Source organism: Sturnus vulgaris, chromosome 10 (genome assembly GCF_052056855.1).
Source record: "Sturnus vulgaris isolate bStuVul1 chromosome 10, bStuVul1.hap1, whole genome shotgun sequence".
Taxonomy (NCBI): domain Eukaryota; kingdom Metazoa; phylum Chordata; class Aves; order Passeriformes; family Sturnidae; genus Sturnus; species Sturnus vulgaris.
This window is the reverse complement of record NC_142252.1, coordinates 6,744,063-6,761,777: the sequence shown is the minus strand read 5'-3', so window position 1 is coordinate 6,761,777 and position 17,715 is coordinate 6,744,063. Positions and strand designations below refer to the sequence as shown.

General features: G+C 53.9%; 6 non-coding genes across 6 annotated transcripts; 3 read left to right on the top strand and 3 right to left on the bottom strand.

Moving 5' to 3' along the window:
* Nucleotides 1-4,869: 4,869 nt before the first annotated feature.
* TRNAQ-CUG (transfer RNA glutamine (anticodon CUG)) lies at nt 4,870-4,941 on the bottom strand. Its single transcript has one exon. It is a non-coding gene; the product is annotated as a tRNA-Gln (tRNA).
* A 622-nt stretch (nt 4,942-5,563) lies between these two features.
* TRNAM-CAU (transfer RNA methionine (anticodon CAU)) lies at nt 5,564-5,635 on the bottom strand. Its single transcript has one exon. It is a non-coding gene; the product is annotated as a tRNA-Met (tRNA).
* An 839-nt stretch (nt 5,636-6,474) lies between these two features.
* Nucleotides 6,475-6,556, bottom strand: TRNAS-AGA (transfer RNA serine (anticodon AGA)). The gene has a single exon. It is a non-coding gene; the product is annotated as a tRNA-Ser (tRNA).
* Nucleotides 6,557-14,423: 7,867 nt separating this feature from the next.
* Nucleotides 14,424-14,505, top strand: TRNAS-AGA (transfer RNA serine (anticodon AGA)). Its single transcript has one exon. It is a non-coding gene; the product is annotated as a tRNA-Ser (tRNA).
* Nucleotides 14,506-15,327: 822 nt separating this feature from the next.
* Nucleotides 15,328-15,399, top strand: TRNAM-CAU (transfer RNA methionine (anticodon CAU)). The gene has a single exon. It is a non-coding gene; the product is annotated as a tRNA-Met (tRNA).
* A 606-nt stretch (nt 15,400-16,005) lies between these two features.
* Nucleotides 16,006-16,077, top strand: TRNAQ-CUG (transfer RNA glutamine (anticodon CUG)). The gene has a single exon. It is a non-coding gene; the product is annotated as a tRNA-Gln (tRNA).
* The last annotated feature ends 1,638 nt before the right edge of the window (nt 16,078-17,715 follow it).

The following is a 17,715-nucleotide window of genomic DNA, read 5'->3' as shown; positions in this document are numbered from 1 at the left end:
TGGGGCCACAAACATTCCTTGTTCCTGAAACATCAAAACCCCTGGGAGTGGCCACTTGTGAGCCCTCGCTATTCATGAGGTCCCTGCCTCTTTCATCTCAGGCATTTTTCACCAGATTCACACCACCCAACATGGAAATGATTCATGTGTGTCCCAGGTTCCTAAGGCCACTTGACTTGGAGGTCCCAGGCCAGTGGAGAATGAGAGTTGACATGGCTTTGTCTAGTGTTTATTGCTTCTGTCCATTGTTCTTCTTGATGGTTAATTTGGCTCCAGTTACAGTGCAATTCAGCCATGAAGAGAAACCTCAGGTCAGCTCTCAGGAGCTTTCAGTGCAGCACTCAGGCTAATCCTGAGGGTCATTTCTTCCACGGGCTTATCACAGACATACAGAGGGCTGTGGGTCAGTTGAGGCAGCAAGTCAACAGTGCACAAGCCCATAGTGGGGAAGAGACCCAACTCTGCAGGGAGGTGGCAAAGCTCAGTGGTAAGGAAAGGCCATGTTCAGCTGGAAGGATGTCCCTGCAGGCCTGATGACAGCCATGGGGAACTTGCTTACAGTCCACAGGCCAGACCACGGCCTGATTTTGTGATCAAAGAGATGCCGCGTCCTTCCCTGAAAGAGACCCACAGCCACACTGACCTATTTTGCTCAGCTCATTCCAGAGGCCAGAGACCTGGGTGGGAACTTTGGGGAAAAGGCCTTTATTTTCCTTCTCTCCTGAAAGTCCAGGGGGTGTTGGAGCCTGCATCTCCATGCCCCCCTCCATGGCTTGCTCATCTCCACCAATTTGAACAAGAGCCGTGTCCTCAACCTCCATCACCCTCCTCAGCCCCTCAACATGTGAGGGGCTGCAGCCCTTCTGTTCTGCCTGGTCCTCTGGCATTGCCTCTCTCCATAAGAGATGCCCACCACCTCCCTTGTCCCCAGGGACACCAAATGGGGACATCAACCCACATGTAGCCCCTCAAGTGCCAGCAAAGTGCACCATCCATGGGGTGATAAGATTCCAGGCTTATGGGATGAGATCTGGACATGGACAGCGAGGAGCACTCAGGATTAGGGGTGAATGCTCCCCAGGGGACATAGAGTGGAAGATCTGTTGGGACACACTTTCTCTCTGCTTTGCAGCCCTTCTGCCCCAAATTGTTCCTTGTAACTGGCAGGGACTTTTCTGACAGTGGCAGTGTTCAGAGGACAATGGGACAAGGCTCACAGCTTCCGGAGGCTACTGGCAAGTTTCTTCTTCTAAGAACAGGAGCAGAGGACATCCAGTGGTCTCTCCCAGCCTCCATTATCCTGGGCTGCCTCCCATGACCCCTTAAGTAGCCACCAACAGGCAATGCCTTTTGGAAAGCTGCAGCAGCAGCACGGGATTACATGGACGTACAAGGTGTTTTGGGACTGGTCCTAAAAGGTCTGGAAATGCCCCTGACAAAGGCAGAAATTTTTGGGGAAAGAGCCTATGTGCTCTGGTATCCCTGGAATGCTGAGACCAGGGCATCATGTCCTCTCATTTCCACATCAGCATGATTCAGGTTTGCCTGAAGCTCAAGTTGGATTTTCCCAACTCTTCCACCTCACAGTGATTCCCACATGCTCTGCGAGACTGATCCAGTAGCCCTTTGAACTGTGAAATTAATTGAATGGGCAAAGTGATGCCTGCCCCAGGAAAAGGAGCCATGAGCTTTGGGCTCCCTGCCCTCAGCCTCTTCCCCAATGATGCCATCCAGATCCTGGCCTCGGGGCTGAGCACACTGAGCAAAGTGGCTCAATTTGTGTGTGTTAAAATGGCTCAATTTGTCTTTCAGGGAGAGATGTAGGCATGACTTTGATCAGCTTCCTATGTGTTGATTTCCTTGTTTCCTAGAGGATCTCACCTACCCAAGCTGAGGCCAGAGCTGTGGTTGTAAAATGCAGGAGGGCCTTGTTTAGTTTTCAAGGGGCACTCAGCTGTGGAGTTTCCCTGAGACAGGCACTACTGCACCTGCTCTTGGCATCCTTCTCTCTAAATAGGAGTGATGTGGATTTTTTGGGGGATGGCCAGTCATTGCACCTAGATTGGATGGATGGTGGCAATCAAGGACTTGTGGTCTAGAGCTCGATGTCCAACTCGAGGGGTGTCCAACCAGTGATAAGAGTGGATTCTCTGGGTTTGGTGATGGAAATATTTTGAGGACTATTTAATACCTTGTTGGGAGACATGGAGGGAGAGATTGAGTGGATCCTCAGCAGGTTTGTGGATGACATTGAGCTGAGTGATGGGGTTGATACTCTAGAGGAAGGGATGCCATCCAGAGGAATGTGGACAGGATGGAGAGGTGGGTCTGTGCAAAGGTCATGAAGCTCAACAAGGTCAAGTGCCAAGGTCAGGGTAACCCCAAACATGGACACAGGCTAGGCCATGAGTGGATTGAGAGCAGCCCTGCAGAGAAGGACTTGCAGGTGGTTGAAATACAGAACATGAACCTGCACTGCCTGCTAGCAGCCCAGTGCAAAAATCCAATCATATTCTGGGCTGCATCCTGAGCCGTGTGGCCAGCAGATCCAGGGAGGGGATTGTCCTGCTCTGCGTGGCACTCATGGCACCATAGCTGGGTACTGCCTCCAGCTCTAGGACCCACAGCCTAAGAAACACACACACCTGCTACAGGGGGTCCAGAGAAGCCACAAAGATTATCAGGCAAATGGAGCCATTGTACTGTGAGGACAGGGTGAGATGGTTGGGGTTTTATAATGAAGAGAAGGGAAAAGAGAAGAAAAGAGAAGAGAAGAGAAGAGAAGAGAAGAGAAGAGAAGAGAAGAGAAGAGAAGAGAAGAGAAGAGAAGAGAAGAGAAGAGAAGAGAAGAGAAGAGAAGAGAAGAGAAGAGAAGAGATATCTTCCAGGAGAAATTCAGTTGAGAAATGGAAGGACACTATATTGGGGTGTGTAGGGATGGGTCAAGGCCTACAGCTTTGAAAATGATTGAATGTATATTTAGATTGGATAGTGCAAAGGAATCCTTTCCTATGAGAGGGACGAGACAGTGCAAAAGGTTGTGAGAGAAGTTGTAAAAGCTGTTTACGACGGCCCAAGCTAGATGATTTTAATGTCCATTCCATCCCAAAGTGATGTTAAGAGTCATTGAACAATTCTGGGTTGCACGTAGCGAGAGACCAATATTTGAGATGAAAGAGGCAGGGACCTCATGAGCAGCCAGGGCTCACAAGTGGCCACTCCCAGGGGTTTGGATGTTTCAGGAACAAGGAATGTTTGTGGCCCCACAGGGCTCTGGAACACGGTATAAAAGGCTGCTCTGCTCCAGGCTCTGCATCCTGGTCTCTGGCCTCCCTTTCCTCGAGGAACAAGGTAAGCCTGAGTGCGCTCCATCCCTCCCTGTGGGCTGAACTGCTGCCATGGAGGCTGCCCAGGTTGATCCTTGGGCTGCCTCAGCTGGGCCCTGACACAGAACTGTTGAAGGGCCATCAGCCTTTCCATGCTGGTGCCTGGGGACAGCTGGGAAGAGGGGGCTTGTTTCCAGCAGAAGGGGATCAATGGGGCTCAGCCACAGGGGGATGTGCCCAGCAGAATTTGCACCTGCCCTGGTGGAACAAAATGTCCCAGTGCATGCCCGGCCATGTCTAACACGGCCATGTCTGTTGTGGAGATGGGCTGTGACCAGTCTTTGCACAGGAGCCTTCAAGCCCCTGTGCAGGGTCCTGTTCCTGAAGTGGGGCCGCGTTGCTGTGCCGTGCCACTGGGAGGGCAGGAGGAGGGTGGCGGGAGCTGTAGGCACAGAGTGTGTTTTGAAGAGCAAATGTGTCCGTGGAGAGAGCTGAGGGACAGAGAGCCAGACTGATGGTGGGGCTGGTTGTTGCTCCCTGCTCTGTGTTGCAGCTTTGCCTCCTGCACCGAGAGATGTCTTGCTGCAGACCCTGTCCCCCACGGCCCTGCGGCCCCTGTGGCCCAACCCCCCTTGCAAGCAGCTGCAGTGAGCCCTGCATCGCCCGCTGCGCTGACTCCACGGTGTTCATCGAACCTTCGCCCGTGGTGGTGACCCTGCCGGGCCCCATCCTCACCTCTTTCCCTCAGAGCACAGCCGTGGGATCCTCTCTGTCAGCTGCTGTGGGCAGCTCCCTCAGCACCGCGGGGGTTCCCATCTCTTCTGGGGGCTCCCTTGGCCTGGGGGGGTCAGGCCTGTGTCTGCCTTTCTCCCGCGGGCAGATCTGCTGAAGCCGGCCGATCTTCCCCTTTGTCCTTGCCTAATGGGCCCATCTCCTTCCCTCCCTGCTCCCCCACACGTCTTCCTTGGTCTCTCTTCTGTGCCACCGCTTTTGCTCCTTCTCATTAAAGCCTTTGAGCAGCATCTCTGGAGAGTCGTGGTCCTTTGTTCTGCTCCTCCCTCAGCTACCACCTGCTCTGCCAGGAAGGTCCTCCCCTCTGCCATGGCAGCTAATGTAACCCTAATGATGGGACACTGCCCAATGTTGGCATAGCTCCTGGAACTGATTGCAGAGCAATAGAAAGACATTGGCAGGGAAGAGAGGAATAAGAGCCGCACAGGAAAGGAGCAAGAAAGGAGCAGTCGACACAGGTGCACCCACCAGTAATGCCACACAGAGTAACCTGCTGTTACTGTGGGAATGCTCCAACCTATGAGCAGCTGTCCACAGCGTGTAGCTCTGTCTCAGTTTGCTTTTGGATGCATGTGACATAGGAGCTGAGCAGTCCCAGAGCAGCCTCCTGTGCCTGATCCCTTTTGAGTGGGTGGTCTCCACCTCAGCTGCTTTGTGATTCATCTGAGAACACTCCACAAGTGAAGCAGCAGCAGAGGAGAGCTGTGAGTGTTCGCATGCTGAGGAAAAGCCTGAAGGAACAAAAGGACTGAGGTCCCACTGACATTTGAACTCAGATCACTGGATTCAGAGTCCAGAGTGCTCACCATTACACCATGGGACCTTCTGCACAGGTCACCTCTGGCCCCTGTGCTCAGCCTCACTCAGCTGCATGCCCCCTTGCCTTGCCTGACTCTCTCTCCATCACCTTGGACATCTATCACCAAGTGCAGCCTTCCTGCAGGGCCTCCAGGCACTCTCTAATCACACCATCCTTCAGGGCAGCACCACAGCTCCTTCTGCAAGTCGCCCATGGCCTCTCTTACAAGTGCCTGGCTCAGAACCACACACAATCTTCTCTTTCTCAAACTGCAACAAGCTCTTTCTGACTCAGGCACGCCATGGCAAGTTACCTTCCCACAGCAGAAGCCTCCTTGACTTCTTCAGCCCAAGCCAGTCAAGCTGCATAAGGACTAATGAGAGGAAAATATCAGGCCTCACCCAGGGAAACCCTAAATTTGGGTAAACAGAATCTTTTGAAGAAAAGCTTTGGTTGCCCTTGTCAGCCGTGAACACAATCCTCAATAAAGATATATTTAAAAGTTAGACAACTTATATCCTTTCCACCAAATGCACAGAGCAGGGACAGAGGGAATAAGAGGGCTATGGCCAGGGTTTGCCAGAAAATCTAGAGCCGAGAAGGGTGAAAGCTGTCGGGTGAGGCAGTGCTGGTGAAAAAAGAGCCTTAGCAGAGGATGGTTTCGATCCATCGACCTCTGGGTTATGGGCCCAGCACGCTCCCGCTGCGCCACTCTGCTCCTCCTGAGCCTTGGCTGCCATTGCCCTCGGCGCAGCCTGATGCTGCCGGCCACTGCTGGCCCTCACTCCCTCCCTTCCTCTCTGCTCTGCCTCCCCCACCCCACTAAATGGACACCCTGACAGGTTCATCTCCCAAGGCACCCCCGAAGGCAGGCTGCAGTCTTGGGCCTTGCTAGGGATCAGGCCACCTGAAATCCAGCCTCAGCCTCACCCTGCAGCCCTGCCCAGAGATCCAGCTCTGCTCCCAGCACACTGAAGCACTGCACCTGCCCCTCAGTTCAGTTCTGTGCTGCCCAAGGTGGGACATGGCTTGCCTTTGCTTGGAATTGCCAACCAAAAGAGTTCACCCATTTTAGCTGTGCACGTTCTGGTGGTGCCTCAGCTCAATGCTTACTGCGAAGTAAAAGATCTGAGCTCTTGGCACTTTGTGCTAAGCTGGTTTTCACGGTGCAAGTTCTTGCCTTTCCCACTTGGTGTCAATGCGAGGTGATGAAATGATCAGCCCCAGGTGGTGCTGCACTTTGCAATTCCCCTTTCCTTCTCCATTGATGCAGACAACACCTCTGAGATTGCTTTCCCTTGCAGGATTTTCCCCACACCAGGTGGGCTTGGCTGCAGAGCACAGAGTTTTGTCCCCTGCCCTCACAGGTGCCCCTCATCAGGCTTTCCCGTGGCCTGCAGAAAGCCCTTCAGGAGGCAGGCGAGGCTGCCTGCCAGCAGCTGCTCCGCGGGAACAGGCAGGGCTGCAGGAGCAGGAGCCCTCTGGGCAGCTGCAGCTGCCGTCCATGGCAGCCAGCTGTGGGGTGGGACCTGTGCAGCCCAAAAGGGGCGTGTGCCCCGTAGTTGGCAGGATTCGAACCTGCGCGGGGAAACCCCAATGGATTTCTAGTCCATCGCCTTCACCACTCGGCCACAACTACGTGCTCCTGCCCTGCCTGGCTGCTCATCACATACCCTGTGCCACGACACCGACACCCAGGCACTTCAGCCCAAGGCTCCTCTTACAAACGAGTGTGTGAGATTGCTTCAAAAATCACTGGCAAAGATATCAGCAACAGAAGAGAGAAGATTGAATTTACTAAGCTATTGGGAAGAAGACTTGACAGGAGAGAAACGTTACTCAAAGTGTCTGTATTAACTCTGACCAGGAGAAAATTGGCACGGGGCCCAGCAGGACCATGATATGCAGGTTATTCAAGTTCAGGGATGGAGGCTTTGCTGCTCAGGTGTAATTTCTGGGAGTTTTTGAGCAGCAGCTGGCAAAGTCAAGACAGCAACCAGTGCTTACCCTGGCAGAGCAGGTGGTAGCTGAGGGAGGAGCAGAACAAAGGACCACGACTCTCCAGAGATGCTGCTCAAAGGCTTTAATGAGAAGGAGCAAAAGCGGTGGCACAGAAGAGAGACCAAGGAAGACGTGTGGGGGAGCAGGGAGGGAAGGAGATGGGCCCATTAGGCAAGGACAAAGGGGAAGATCGGCCGGCTTCAGCAGATCTGCCCGCGGGAGAAAGGCAGACACAGGCCTGACCCCCCCAGGCCAAGGGAGCCCCCAGAAGAGATGGGAACCCCCGCGGTGCTGAGGGAGCTGCCCACAGCAGCTGACAGAGAGGATCCCACGGCTGTGCTCTGAGGGAAAGAGTTGAGGATGGGGCCCGGCAGGGTCACCACCACGGGCGAAGGCTCGATGAACACCGTGGAGTCAGCGCAGCGGGCGATGCAGGGCTCACTGCAGCTGCTTGCAAGGGGGGTTGGGCCACAGGGGCCGCAGGGCCGTGGGGGACAGGGTCTGCAGCAAGACATCTCTCGGTGCAGGAGGCAAAGCTGCAACACAGAGCAGGGAGCAACAACCAGCCCCACCATCAGTCTGGCTCTCTGTCCCTCAGCTCTCTCCACGGACACATTTGCTCTTCAAAACACACTCTGTGCCTACAGCTCCCGCCACCCTCCTCGTGCCCTCCCAGTGGCACGGCACAGCAACGCGGCCCCACTTCAGGAACAGGACCCAGCACAGGGGCTTGGAGGCTCCTGTGCAAAGACTGGTCACAGCCCATCTCCACAACAGACATGGCCGTGTTAGACATGGCCGGGCATGCACTGGGACATTTTATTCCACCAGGGCAGGTGCAAATTCTGCTGGGCACATCCCCCTGTGGCTGAGCCCCATTGATCCCCTTCTGCTGGAAACAAGCCCCCTCTTCCCAGCTGTCCCCAGGCACCAGCATGGAAAGGCTGATGGCCCTTCAACAGTTCTGTGTCAGGGCCCAGCTGAGGCAGCCCAAGGATCAACCTGGGCAGCCTCCATGGCAGCAGTTCAGCCCACAGGGAGGGATGGAGCGCACTCAGGCTTACCTTGTTCCTCGAGGAAAGGGAGGCCAGAGACCAGGATGCAGAGCCTGGAGCAGAGCAGCCTTTTATACCGTGTTCCAGAGCCCTGTGGGGCCACAAACATTCCTTGTTCCTGAAACATCCAAACCCCTGGGAGTGGCCACTTGTGAGCCCTCGCTACTCATGAGGTCCCTGCCTCTTTCATCTCAGGCATTTTTCACCAGATTCACACCACCCAACATGGAAATGATTCATGTGTGTCCCAGGTTCCTAAGGCCACTTGACTTGGAGGTCCCAGGCCAGTGGAGAATGAGAGTTGACATGGCTTTGTATAGTGTTTATTGCTTCTGTCCTTTGTTCTTCTTGATGGATAATTTGGCTCCAGTTACAGTGCAATTCAGCCATGAAGAGAAACCTCAGGTCAGCTCTCAGGAGCTTTCAGTGCAGCACTCAGGCTAATCCTGAGGGTCATTTCTTCCACGGGCTTATCACAGACATACAGAGGGCTGTGGGTCAGTTGAGGCAGCAAGTCAACAGTGCACAAGCCCATAGTGGGGAAGAGACCCAACTCTGCAGGGAGGTGGCAAAGCTCAGTGGTAAGGAAAGGCCATGTTCAGCTGGAAGGATGTCCCTGCAGGCCTGATGACAGCCATGGGGAACTTGCTTACAGTCCACAGGCCAGACCACGGCCTGATTTTGTGATCAAAGAGATGCCGCGTCCTTCCCTGAAAGAGACCCACAGCCACACTGACCTATTTTGCTCAGCTTATTGCAGAGGCCGCAGACCTGGCTGGTGGCTTTGGGGAAATGGATGAGGGCAGGGAGCCAAAAGCCCATGGCTCTTTTTTCTGGGTCTGGCATGGAGTTTCCCATTCCATGCATTTTACATTTCAAAGGGACATTGGATCAGTCTCCCAGAGCACGTGGGTGTCATCACGATGTGGAAGAGCTGGGAAAATCCCTGAGCTCCAAGCAAATCTGAGTCACCCAGTGTGGACTTGGGTGGACTGGGTGCCACACACTCAGGCACTCAGGGGATAACAGAGCTCATATCCTCAATGTCCTGCTGCCATGAAGGGTATTCCCCCACCTTTTCTCCCTGTTCAAGCATCACCTGGTGCTTCTCTGCAATCTCCTGCATTTGCTGTCTCCCAAGGCATGGTCTTTTGGTGACTGCTCCAGGGCTGTAGTGACTCAGAGTACTCCAGATCAACCCCAGAAGGTCTGGCTGGAACTCTGGAGGTCTTGTGCTCCTCTCAACTGCTCTGGGCAGATCAAACTGCCCCGGTTCCTCAGCAGGCTCTGGGCCTTATCCTGCTGACTTCTAAGCAATGTCACAGCTCAAGAAAAGGTCACTATCCCTTGTGCAGCTCTCCTAGGCCTGTCCCATATCTTCCCCCAGGCAGCCTTGAGATTTCCTTTCTTGCAACTTGTGATTGCTGCCTCTTGCCCTTTGACAGTGCATGTCTCAGGAGAGTTTGGCTCCCTTCTCTCCAGAAAGTCCAGGACGTGCTGGAGTCATCAGCTCCATGCCCCCCTCCACACCTTGCTCATCTCCACCACCTTAAACACGAGCAGTGCCCTCAACCTCCCCCCACGTGTCAGGGGCTGCAGCCCTTCTGTTCTGCCTGGTCCTCTGGCATTGCCTCTCTCCATAAGAGATGCCCACCACCTCCCTTGTCCCCAGGGACACCAAATGGGGACATCAACCCACATGTAGCCCCTCAAGTGCCAGCAAAGGGCACCATCCATGGGGTGATAAGATTCCAGGCTTATGGGATGAGATCTGGACATGGACAGCGAGGAATTCTCAGGATTAGGGGTGAATGCTCCCCAGGGGACATAGAGTGGAAGATCTGTTGGGACACACTTTCTCTCTGCTTTGCAGCCCTTCTGCCCCAAATTGTTCCTTGTAACTGGCAGGGACTTTTCTGACAGTGGCAGTGTTCAGAGGACAATGGGACAAGGCTCACAGCTTCCGGAGGCTACTGGCAAGTTTCTTCTTCTAAGAACAGGAGCAGAGGACATCCAGTGGTCTCTCCCAGCCTCCATTATCCTGGGCTGCCTCCCATGACCCCTTAAGTAGCCACCAACAGGCAATGCCTTTTGGAAAGCTGCAGCAGCAGCACGGGATTACATGGACGTACAAGGTGTTTTGGGACTGGTCCTAAAAGGTCTGGAAATGCCCCTGACAAAGGCAGAAATTTTTGGGGAAAGAGCCTATGTGCTCTGGTATCCCTGGAATGCTGAGACCAGGGCATCATGTCCTCTCATTTCCACATCAGCATGATTCAGGTTTGCCTGAAGCTCAAGTTGGATTTTCCCAACTCTTCCACCTCACAGTGATTCCCACATGCTCTGCGAGACTGATCCAGTAGCCCTTTGAACTGTGAAATTAATTGAATGGGCAAAGTGATGCCTGCCCCAGGAAAAGGAGCCATGAGCTTTGGGCTCCCTGCCCTCAGCCTCTTCCCCAATGATGCCATCCAGATCCTGGCCTCAGGGCTGAGCACACTGAGCAAAGTGGCTCAATTTGTGTGTGTTAAAATGGCTCAATTTGTCTTTCAGGGAGAGATGTAGGCATGACTTTGATCAGCTTCCTACGTGTTGATTTCCTTGTTTCCTAGAGGATCTCACCTACCCAAGCTGAGGCCAGAGCTGTGGTTGTAAAATGCAGGAGGGCCTTGTTTAGTTTTCAAGGGACACTCAGCTGTGGAGATTCCCTGAGACAGGCAGTGCTGCACCTGCTCTTGGCATCCTTCTCTCTAAATAGGAGTGATGTGGATTTTTTGGGTGTTGTCCACTAAGTTAACATGGAATTGTTTGGATGGTGGCAACAAGACTTGTGGTCTAGAGCTCGATGTCCAACTCGAGGGGTGTCCAACCAGTGATAAGAGTGGATTCTCTGGGTTTGGTGATGGAAATATTTTGAGGACTATTTAATACCTTGTTGGGAGACATGGAGGGAGGGATTGAGTGGATCCTCAGCAGGTTTGTGGATGACATTGAGCTGAGTGATGGGGTTGATACTCTAGAGGAAGGGATGCCATCCAGAGGAACGTGGACAGGATGGAGAGGTGGGTCTGTGCAAAGCTCATGAAGCTCAACAAGGTCAAGTGCCATGGTCAGGGTAACCCCAAACATGGACACAGGCTAGGCCACGAGTGGATTGAGAGCAGCCCTGCAGAGAAGGACTTGCAGGTGGTTGAAATACAGAACATGAACCTGCACTGCCTGCTAGCAGCCCAGTGCAAAAATCCAATCATATTCTGGGCTGCATCCAGAGCCATGTGGCCAGCAGATCCAGGGAGGGGATTGTCCTGCTCTGGGTGACTCTCTTGGAACCATAGCTGGGTACTGACTCCAGCTCTAGGACCCACAGCCTAAGAAACACACACACCTGCTACAGGGGGTCCAGAGAAGCCACGAAGATCATCAGGCAAATGGAGCCATTGGACTGTGAGGACAGGCTGAGAGGATTGGAGTTGTGTAGCAAAGAGAAGAGCAGTCTCTCAGGAGACATTCAGTTGAGAAAGGGAAGGATACTTGGTTGGGGTGTGTAGGCATGGGTCAACGGCTACAGGTTCAAAAGAGAACGCAGGAATATTTAGATTAGATATTGCAAAGGAATCTTTTCCTGGAGAGCGATGAGACACTGCAACAGGTTGTGCAGAGAAGTTGTGAAAGCTGTTTAAGACAGCTCAAGCTAGATGATTTCAAGGACCATTCCATCGTAAACTGATACAAAGAGTCATTGAAAAATTCGGGGTTGTACGTAGCGAGAGACCAATATTTGAGATGAAAGAGGCAGGGACCTCATGAGCAGCCAGGGCTCACAAGTGGCCACTCCCAGGGGTTTGGATGTTTCAGGAACAAGGAATGTTTGTGGCCCCACAGGGCTCTGGAACACGGTATAAAAGGCTGCTCTGCTCCAGGCTCTGCATCCTGGTCTCTGGCCTCCCTTTCCTCGAGGAACAAGGTAAGCCTGAGTGCGCTCCATCCCTCCCTGTGGGCTGAACTGCTGCCATGGAGGCTGCCCAGGTTGATCCTTGGGCTGCCTCAGCTGGGCCCTGACACAGAACTGTTGAAGGGCCATCAGCCTTTCCATGCTGGTGCCTGGGGACAGCTGGGAAGAGGGGGCTTGTTTCCAGCAGAAGGGGATCAATGGGGCTCAGCCACAGGGGGATGTGCCCAGCAGAATTTGCACCTGCCCTGGTGGAATAAAATGTCCCAGTGCATGCCCGGCCATGTCTAACACGGCCATGTCTGTTGTGGAGATGGGCTGTGACCAGTCTTTGCACAGGAGCCTTCAAGCCCCTGTGCAGGGTCCTGTTCCTGAAGTGGGGCCGCGTTGCTGTGCCGTGCCACTGGGAGGGCACGAGGAGGGTGGCGGGAGCTGTAGGCACAGAGTGTGTTTTGAAGAGCAAATGTGTCCGTGGAGAGAGCTGAGGGACAGAGAGCCAGACTGATGGTGGGGCTGGTTGTTGCTCCCTGCTCTGTGTTGCAGCTTTGCCTCCTGCACCGAGAGATGTCTTGCTGCAGACCCTGTCCCCCACGGCCCTGCGGCCCCTGTGGCCCAACCCCCCTTGCAAGCAGCTGCAGTGAGCCCTGCATCGCCCGCTGCGCTGACTCCACGGTGTTCATCGAGCCTTCGCCCGTGGTGGTGACCCTGCCGGGCCCCATCCTCACCTCTTTCCCTCAGAGCACAGCCGTGGGATCCTCTCTGTCAGCTGCTGTGGGCAGCTCCCTCAGCACCGCGGGGGTTCCCATCTCTTCTGGGGGCTCCCTTGGCCTGGGGGGGTCAGGCCTGTGTCTGCCTTTCTCCCGCGGGCAGATCTGCTGAAGCCGGCCGATCTTCCCCTTTGTCCTTGCCTAATGGGCCCATCTCCTTCCCTCCCTGCTCCCCCACACGTCTTCCTTGGTCTCTCTTCTGTGCCACCGCTTTTGCTCCTTCTCATTAAAGCCTTTGAGCAGCATCTCTGGAGAGTCGTGGTCCTTTGTTCTGCTCCTCCCTCAGCTACCACCTGCTCTGCCAGGAAGGTCCTCCCCTCTGCCATGGCAGCAAATGTAACCCTAATGATGGGACACTGCCCAATGTTGGTAGAGCTCCTGGAACTGATTGCAGAGCAATAGAAAGACATTGGCAGGGAAGAGAGGAATAAGAGCCGCACAGGAAAGGAGCAAGAAAGGAGCAGTCGACACAGGTGCACCCACCAGTAATGCTTTGTGGGCTGGAAAGGAGAAAAGCACTTCTTTGGATGACTTGACATCGGCAGTGCGGCCTCAACAGAGTTTGATGGCAAAGTTCACTCCGTCACTCACTCAGTGGGTAAAGCATAAAGAGAATATTGAATTAAATCAGAGCCTAATGCTCTATACAGAATTAAAAGGGTACATAAGTGTTTAGCAGTGCTCGAGCCACAGTCACAGCAAGGACTTAATCACAATTTCACAGTGACAACATTCATACCATTATCAATTCTCTCTCACAAACACACATACAGACACTCCCTGTATTCAGATGTGTAAATAAACCTATCAAAAATGTCCCTTGGGCTCAGTGAAATGCTCACATCAAACCCCTTTGCGTTTCTCAACCAATCATAGGCTGTACTTAGAGGATTGTGGGGTGATGTGTGTGTGCATCAAACCAGGCCTCATCATCTCTGATGGCCTTTTGAGTAGCCCAGCTTTTCAGTTCTCAAGCTGCCAGAGATATTCCACCCTGAGGGACGTGCTGGTGGTCCAGGAGCCTCCAGGAGCTTCACTCAGCACAGAGCTGTTTATAGGCTCACAAGATGATTTGCCTTAGTCATCAGAGATGGAACCTTACATTCCATCTCTGACACAATCCGTGGTGGTAGCTACTGGAAATAACTCCCAAGACATTTGGAATCTATTTCCAAAACTGCATCTACAATGGTGTTCTTCCACTTGGGCTACATTTCATCGAGAACTTTGTAGTTTTAATTTCAGTTGAATCCTATCAAGTGTTTTCCCTCTATAAAATTTTAAGGTTAAGATATTAGTTGCAAGGTAAAAGTTACAGTAAAATGCTGTCAAGGTTTTAGGCCGTGTTCCTTCATATTCTTGACCTCACTGTCTTTTGTCACACACACACACACAAACAGACACACTCACAAACATACAAACACATTCTCTCGCCCTCTCCTAGATAGTTCTCAGTTCATTTCTGTTTAGATTGCCTGGATTTTGTTTGGGTTTGTAGTTGCTTGTTTTTCCTTCTTGTGCTTTAACTGTCCTGTAAGTAGTAGAGTGAATCATGGCAAGGCATTTCATTGTGCTTTCCTTTAATATTAAATGTGTCTTTTGCTGATATCTTTGCCAGTGATTTTTGAAGCAATCTCACACACTCGTTTGTAAGAGGAGCCTTGGGCTGAAGTGCCTGGGTGTCGGTGTCGTGGCACAGGGTATGTGATGAGCAGCCAGGCAGGGCAGGAGCACGTAGTTGTGGCCGAGTGGTGAAGGCGATGGACTAGAAATCCATTGGGGTTTCCCCGCGCAGGTTCGAATCCTGCCAACTACGGGGCACACGCCCCTTTTGGGCTGCACAGGTCCCACCCCACAGCTGGCTGCCATGGACGGCAGCTGCAGCTGCCCAGAGGGCTCCTGCTCCTGCAGCCCTGCCTGTTCCCGCAGAGCAGCTGCTGGCAGGCAGCCTCGCCTGCCTCCTGAAGGGCTTTCTGCAGGCCACGGGAAAGCCTGATGAGGGGCACCTGTGAGGGCAGGGGACAAAACTCTGTGCTCTGCAGCCAAGCCCACCTGGTGTGGGGAAAATCCTGCAAAGGAATCAATGGAGAAGGAAAGGGGAATTGCAAAGTTCAGCACCACCTGGGGCTGATCATTTCATCACCTCGCATTGACACCAAGTGGGAAAGGCAAGAACTTGCACCGTGAAAAAAAGCTTAGCACAAAGTGCCAAGAGCTCAGATCTTTTACTTCGCAGTAAGCATGAGCAGCATTGAGCTGAGGCACCACCAGAACGTGCACAGCTAAAATGGGTGAACTCTTTTGGTTGGCAATTCCAAGCAAAGGCAAGCCATGTCCCACCTTGGGCAGCACAGAACTGAACTGAGGGGCAGGTGCAGTCCTTCAGTGTGCTGGGAGCAGAGCTGGATCTCTGGGCAGGGCTGCAGGGTGAGGCTGAGGCTGGATTTCAGGTGGCCTGATCCCAGCAAGGCCCAAGACTGCAGCCTGCCTTCGGGGGTGCCTTGGGAGATGAACCTGTCAGGGTGTCCATTTAGTGGGGTGGGGGAGGCAGAGCAGAGAGGAAGGGAGGGAGTGAGGGCCAGCAGTGGCCGGCAGCATCAGGCTGCGCCGAGGGCAATGGCAGCCAAGGCTCAGGAGGAGCAGAGTGGCGCAGCGGGAGCGTGCTGGGCCCATAACCCAGAGGTCGATGGATCAAAACCATCCTCTGCTAAGGCTCTTTTTTCACCAGCACTGCCTCACCCGACAGCTTTCACCCTTCTCGGGAAACTTGGCCTTAGCTCTCCTCTTCCCTCTGCTACTGCTTTTGGTGGAAATGATACAACTTCTCTAACTTTTAAAAGTAACTTTATTCAGGGTTCTTTTCACCTCCACCCAATGTAAGGGGAACCAATGCTTTTCGTCAAAAGATTCTGTTTACCCAAATTTAGGGTTTCCCTGGGTGAGGCCTGATGTTTTCCTCTCATTAGTCCTTATGCAGCTTGACTGGCTTGGGCTGGAGAAGAGAAGTCAAGGGGGCTTCTGCTATGTGAAGGTAACTTGCCATGGCGTGCCCTGAGTCAGAAAGAGCTTGTTGCAGTTTGAGAAAGAGAAGATTGTGTGTGGTTCTGAGCCAGGCACTTGTAAGAGAGGCCATGGGCGGCTTGCAGAAGGAGCTGTGGTGCTGCCCTGAAGGATGGTGTGATTAGAGAGTGCCTGGAGGCCCTGCAGGAAGGCTGCACTTGGTGATAGATGTCCAAGGTGATGGAGAGAGAGTCAGGCAAGGGGGCATGCAGCTGAGTGAGGCTGAGCACAGGGGCCAGAGGTGACCTGTGCAGAAGGTCCCATGGTGTAATGGTGAGCACTCTGGACTCTGAATCCAGCGATCTGAGTTCAAATCTCAGTGGGACCTCAGTCCTTTTGCTCCCTCAGGCTTTTCCTCAGCATGCTGACACACTCACAGCACTCCTCTGCTGCTGCTTCACTTGTGGAGTGTTCTCAGATGACTCACAAAGCAGCTGAGGTGGAGACCACCCACTCAAAAGGGGTCAGGCACAGAAGGCTGCTCTGGGACTGCTCAGCTCCTATGTCACATACATCCAAAAGCAAACTGAGACAGAGCTACACGCTGAGGACAGCTGCTCATAGGTTGGAACATTCCCACATTAACAGCAGGTTACTCTGTGTGGCATTACTGGTGGGTGCACCTGTGTCGACTGCTCCTTTCTTGCTCCTTTCCTGTGCGGCTCTTATTCCTCTCTTCCCTGCCAATGTCTTTCTATTGCTCTGCAATCAGTTCCAGGAGCTCTACCAACATTGGGCAGTGTCCCATCATTAGGGTTACATTTGCTGCCATGGCAGAGGGGAGGACCTTCCTGGCAGAGCAGGTGGTAGCTGAGGGAGGAGCAGAACAAAGGACCACGACTCTCCAGAGATGCTGCTCAAAGGCTTTAATGAGAAGGAGCAAAAGCGGTGGCACAGAAGAGAGACCAAGGAAGACGTGTGGGGGAGCAGGGAGGGAAGGAGATGGGCCCATTAGGCAAGGACAAAGGGGAAGATCGGCCGGCTTCAGCAGATCTGCCCGCGGGAGAAAGGCAGACACAGGCCTGACCCCCCCAGGCCAAGGGAGCCCCCAGAAGAGATGGGAACCCCCGCGGTGCTGAGGGAGCTGCCCACAGCAGCTGACAGAGAGGATCCCACGGCTGTGCTCTGAGGGAAAGAGGTGAGGATGGGGCCCGGCAGGGTCACCACCACGGGCGAAGGCTCGATGAACACCGTGGAGTCAGCGCAGCGGGCGATGCAGGGCTCACTGCAGCTGCTTGCAAGGGGGGTTGGGCCACAGGGGCCGCAGGGCCGTGGGGGACAGGGTCTGCAGCAAGACATCTCTCGGTGCAGGAGGCAAAGCTGCAACACAGAGCAGGGAGCAACAACCAGCCCCACCATCAGTCTGGCTCTCTGTCCCTCAGCTCTCTCCACGGACACATTTGCTCTTCAAAACACACTCTGTGCCTACAGCTCCCGCCACCCTCCTCGTGCCCTCCCAGTGGCACGGCACAGCAACGCGGCCCCACTTCAGGAACAGGACCCAGCACAGGGGCTTGGAGGCTCCTGTGCAAAGACTGGTCACAGCCCATCTCCACAACAGACATGGCCGTGTTAGACATGGCCGGGCATGCACTGGGACATTTTGTTCCACCAGGGCAGGTGCAAATTCTGCTGGGCACATCCCCCTGTGGCTGAGCCCCATTGATTCCCTTCTGCTGGAAACAAGCCCCCTCTTCCCAGCTGTCCCCAGGCACCAGCATGGAAAGGCTGATGGCCCTTCAACAGTTCTGTGTCAGGGCCCAGCTGAGGCAGCCCAAGGATCAACCTGGGCAGCCTCCATGGCAGCAGTTCAGCCCACAGGGAGGGATGGAGCGCACTCAGGCTTACCTTGTTCCTCGAGGAAAGGGAGGCCAGAGACCAGGATGCAGAGCCTGGAGCAGAGCAGCCTTTTATACCGTGTTCCAGAGCCCTGTGGGGCCACAAACATTCCTTGTTCCTGAAACAT